Source organism: Papio anubis, chromosome 16 (assembly GCF_008728515.1).
Source record: "Papio anubis isolate 15944 chromosome 16, Panubis1.0, whole genome shotgun sequence".
In the NCBI taxonomy this organism is placed as follows: domain Eukaryota; kingdom Metazoa; phylum Chordata; class Mammalia; order Primates; family Cercopithecidae; genus Papio; species Papio anubis.
In genome coordinates, this window is record NC_044991.1 from 79,074,859 (window position 1) to 79,080,308 (window position 5,450).

The 5,450-nt window shown below is 47.1% G+C and overlaps 1 pseudogene; it reads left to right on the top strand.

Moving 5' to 3' along the window:
* The first annotated feature begins 4,361 nt into the window (after positions 1 to 4,361).
* Positions 4,362 to 4,461, top strand: LOC116270854 (annotated as a pseudogene).
* Positions 4,462 to 5,450: the final 989 nt, after the last annotated feature.

Consider the following 5,450-nt stretch of genomic DNA (forward strand, 5'->3'; position numbering starts at 1 on the left):
CAAAGTTTTTAAAGTCAGATGGAAAATACACTCAGTGGGTTTCCCTGAGACATGCTGAAGACTTTTTTTTTTTTTTTTTTTTTTTTGAGACGGAGCCTCGCTCTGTCACCCAGGCTGGAGTGCAGTGGCCGGATCTCAGCTCACTGCAAGCTCCGCCTCCCGGGTTTACGCCATTCTCCTGCCTCAGCCTCCCGAGTAGCTGGGACTACAGGCGCCTGCCACCTCGCCTGGCTAAGTTTTTGTATTTTTAATAGAGACGGGGTTTCACTGTGTTAGCCAGGATGGTCTCGATCTCCTGACCTCGTGATCCGCCCGTCTCGGCCTCCCAAAGTGCTCGTTTTTTTTGTTTTTTTTTTTTTTTTGAGACGGAGTCTCCCTTTATTGCCCAGGCTAGAGTGCAGTGGCAGGATCTTGGCTCCCTGCAACCTCTGCCTCCTGGGGTCAAGTGATTCTCCTGCCTCTACTTCCCAAGTAGCTGGGACTACAGGCGAGTGCTAACACACCCAGCCAATTTTTGTATTTTCAGTAGAGACAGGGTTTCACCATATTGGCCAGGCTGGTCTTGAACTCCTGACCTTGTGATCTACCCACCTCAGCTTCCCAAAGTGCTGGTATGAGCCACTGTGCCTGGCCATGTTGAAGATTTTTAATACCATATATTCACACAGTATTTGAATTTTTAAATAAGGAATACAATTTGTTTTGAAGTAAATAAACACTGCAAAATAAAGTCAAACTCTGAAATTCTAAATTACTTCTAGTTAAATGAACCGAGAGTGTGGTTGGAGGAAAAACCTGAGAGAATCTTCTGGAAGAATTACCAGAATTTCACGTACTCTGAGGAAGACGCTGGGGCTGACAGGTTTGAGCCACCAGCTGGGGTTAACAAGGTACCATGGGGGCTCTTAGGAGGTGGGTTTAGGAAACAATTTTCATAAAGACAAAGAAAGCTGAACTCTAATGCTCTGCTCCTCTGGTGGGTTGCAAATTCTAGAATAGTGTCTTCTTACTGTACCCCAGTGCTTAGCACAATGACTAGCACAGAATTGATGTGTAGACAGGAATGAAAGCCTGACAAGATGCTTCAAAGCTTTCATTACTGGGAATTCAGCATCCAAGTTTAAACATGGTCTGTGTTGGTACCAAAGTGCACACAGGTTTTAGGTATTTTAAAAGAGTGCCCAAAATATAATGGAAAGAGGCCAATACCTTCCTTTGCCAGGCCCTCCCTGCCAAGTCTAATAAACTGATAGATGGAAATTAGCATCGGGAGGATGGGCATTGTGGGGAAGGACAGAAATCTCTCTTTGCCTTCAGGAAGTTGCAATTAGGTAGATTGACTTTATGTGGGATAGAGGTGGGGTTGAGGATAACACCGGGTTTTTTTTTGTTTTTTTTTGTTCTTGAGATGGAGTCTTGTTCTGTCAGGCAGGCTGGAGTGCAGTGGCGTGATCTCGGCTCACTGCAGCCTACGCCTCCTGGGTTGGCCTCCTGGGTTCAAGCGATTCTCCTGCCTCAGCCTCCTGAGTAGCTGGGATTACAGGCAGTGCCACCATACCCAGTTAATTTTTGTTGTATTTTTAGTAGAGACAGGGTTTCCCCAGGCTGGTCTCGAACTCCTGACCTCAAGTGATCCACCTGCCTTGGCCTCCCAAGTGCTGGGATTACAGGCGTGAGCCACTGCACCCGGCCTGAGGATAACATAGATCTAAAGACCCTTGATATGGAGTTTTTCTTAAACTTTAAAGCTAACGGTATTCTCCACACTAGCAGGGGCAGAGGAATTTCACGGAGTGCTCTGATTAGTGTAGTGTGATTTCTTGTTCATCCCTGAACCACGAGGAAGGCAATGTTGATGGTAGGGGCGTGGGATACAGGTCTCTGATTGGCTGACTTGGGTGGGTAGATGGGGTGTGTGCAGTAAGGCAACATGATTGACAGCTTCCCCTGCCTCAGTGGAGTCAGGAAGGAGTTCCCTAAAGGTAGTGGGATGGCTGATGAGGAAAAATTTTGCTGGGAAGACGAGAGCAATGTGCCGCACAGCTCCACAGCCGCCATTCTCACAGAATCACACTGATATGTACATCCTTCTTCCTTGCTTAAAATTCCCGAACTGCTACCTCAGCTGCCCAGTATAAATACAGTAAAACAGACTTACCCACCCCTGTGGGAGGCACCTCAGCCTCAGAGGCACCCCTGTCTCCATCCCATTATCTCTGGATGACGTGACTTCTGCTGGTTTAGTCAGGATGTGACTTCTCAGGAGCTAGTAGCCTGTGGCCAAAGGATACATTTATTTACTCCTAAATTATACACTCCTATTATATCCACAATTATGTACTCCACACAGTATATGGCGGTCCAGTGTATAAACATGGAGGCATAACCAGATAACTGGAATCTAATCATTCTACAAATATTAACTAGGGCCCTCCCATGTGCTGGACCTTTGCTTTTATTTTCATCTCTCTAGGTCTCAGTTTTCTCATCTGTGAAATGAACATAATTCCGTTTGAGGATTCAGAGGCAGTACACATCAAATGTTTAACACAAGTACCTGGCACCCAGCACACACTCAATAAACAACAGTTGTGCTGGGCATGGTGGCCCACGCCTGTCATCCTATGGAAGGCCGAGGTGGGTGGATCACTTGAGCCCAGGGTCTCACTATGTTGTCCAGCCTAGGAGACTAGCCTAAGAGACTAGCCTGGGCAACATAGTGAGACCCTGTCTCTACAAAAAGTACAAAACATTTGCCAAGTATGGTGTCTGCCTATATCCCAGCTACTTGGGAGTCTGAGGTAGGACGATTGCTTAAGCCCAGGAGCTTGAGCCTGTGCAGTGAGCTATGATTGCACCACTGCACTACAGCCTGACCCACAGAGCAAGACTGTGTCTCAAAACAAGAACAAAAAACTAAAAAAAACAACCACAGCTGTTATTAGTGTTCTACCATGCCTAGTGACCCTCAATTATGTAGCCACTGAGTTTTTTGTTTTTATTTTTTTTTTGAGACAGAGTCTCGCTCTGTGATCCAGGCTGGAGTGCAGTGGCGCAATCTCGGCTCACTGCAACCTCCGCCTCCCAAATTCAAGCAATTCTCCTGTGTCAGCCTCCTGAGTAGCTGGGATTACAGACACACGCCACCACGCCCGGCTAATTTTTATATTTTTAATAGAGATGGGGTTTCACCATGTTGGTCAGGCTGGTCTCAAACTCCTGACCTCCACCTGCCTCGGCCTCCCAAAGTGCTGGGATTACAGGCGTGAGCCATCGCGTCCGGCCTGAGTTTTTAAGTATGTTGCATTATACGCAGGACAAGAAAGTAAGACATACTTCTTTCCCTTCCGGAACAAGCAGGCCATTTGGGAAGGCAAGTCTCTCACTTGTACAGATCAGAGATAATCCCACGAAGTGGGTGCCAAGGCACTCCTAGACAAGCTGCCCCTGCTCCTAGGTACCTGATAGGTTGCAGCGAAGGCCAGTTGGGAAAGCAACTCTATTGTATGCCCTCAGCTGTGGAGTCCTCATGGTCACGGTCACAGTCACATGGTATTGCTTCATTAAGCTTCTCCGCTCTTCTTCTCCATGAGTAGACTATCTTTCCCCATCAATCCAATTCTGTGTTTTCATGGTTTTTTTTGTTTGTTTGTTTGTTTTCGAAATGGAGTTTCCCTCTTGTTGCCCAGGCTGGAGTTCAGTGGCATGATCTCGGCTCACTGCAACCTCTGCCTCCCAGGTTCAAGTGATTCTCCTGCCTCTGCCTCCTGAGTAGCTGGAATTACAGGCGCCCGCCACTATGCCCAGCTAATTCTTTGTATTTTTATTTATTTATTTTGAGATCTAGTCTCTCTGTCACCCAGGCTGGAGTGTAGTGGCGTGATCTCGGCTCACTGCAACCTCCTCCTGCCGGGTTCAAGCAATTCTCCTGCCTCTGCCTCCTGAGTAGCTGGGATTACAGGCGCCCACCACCACGCCCAGCTAATTTTTGTATTTTTAGTAGAGACATGGTTTCACCATGTTGGCCAGGCTGGTCTCAAACTCCTGACCTTATGATCTGTAACCTTGGTCTTGTCCCAAAGTGCCGAGATTACAGGCATGAGCCATTGCACCCAGCCTAATTTTTCGTATTTTTAGTAGAGACAGGATTTCATCATGTTGGCCAGGCTGGTCTCAAATTCCTGACCTCAGGTGATCTGCCTGCCTCAGCCTCCCAAAGTGCTGGGATTACAGATGTGAGACACCGTGCCTGGCCTCTCAATCCAATTCTTTGGATTCTCAGCAAACAGTTTGATTGTTTTCAAAATCTATCAGAGATGAATACATGGTAATTGACTCATTCAAAAATATATATTGACTCTTGGCTTCAGTAGCACATATGCCAAAATTGGAATGATACAGAGATTAGCATGGCCCCTGAGCAAGGAAGACTGGGAAATTCACAAAGCGTTTCATATGTGTATATATATTGAGCACATACTATGCATTACACATGCCTATAAGCAAAACGGAGGCAGGAGCAAGCAAGGCAGATATTGACTTTTTTTTCAAGATAGAGTCTTGCTCTGTCACCCAAGCTGGAGTGCAGTGGTATGATCTGGGCTCACTGCAACCTCTGCCTCCCAAGTTCAAGTGATTCTTCTGTCTCAGCCTCCCAAGTAGCTGGGATTACAGGCATGCACCACCACACCCAGCTATTTCTTATATTCTTAGTAGAGACGGAGTTTCAGCATGTTGGCCTGGCTGGTCTTAAACTCTTGACCTTGTGGTCCACCTGCCTCGGCCTCCCAAAGTGCTGGGATTACAGGTGTGAGCCACCGCACCCGGCCCCAGATATTGACATTTTGATGGGAAAGAAGGACAGTAAACAGAAATAGATACATAATCTGTCAGGAAATGCTAGAGCTCCAAAGAAAAAGAAAGCAAGGTAAGGGGGAGCATAGGGACTTAAAAATATGTCTGCAAATTCCTTGACACTCCTCCCTGCAGAGGATGAGGCCTAGTTTCCTTCTCCTTGAGCATGGGCTGGTCTGCGTGCCCACAGCTAGTGAAGAGAATACAGCCGAGTGATGCGATGTTGCTTCTGAGGGTCCGTTTTTGCCCAGCTCTCTTTCTGTCTCTTGGGATGCTTGCCCTTGGAATCCAGCCACCATGTTGAGAGGAAGCCCAAGCCACAAGGAAGCCACATTAGAGGTTCTCAGTGACAGCCTCAGCTGCACTTGAGTGACAAAGAGCATGTGATCTGTCCTCAGCCTCTGACTTTTTTTTTTTTTTTTTTTTTTTTTGCCCAGACTGGAGTGCAGTGACATGATCTCAGTTCACTGCACCCTCCACCCCCCAGGCTCAAGCAATTCTCCTGCCTCAGTCTCCTGAGTAGCTGGGATTACAGGCGTGCACCATCATGCCCGGCTAATTTTTGTATTTTTAGTAGAGACAGGGGTTTTTCCATG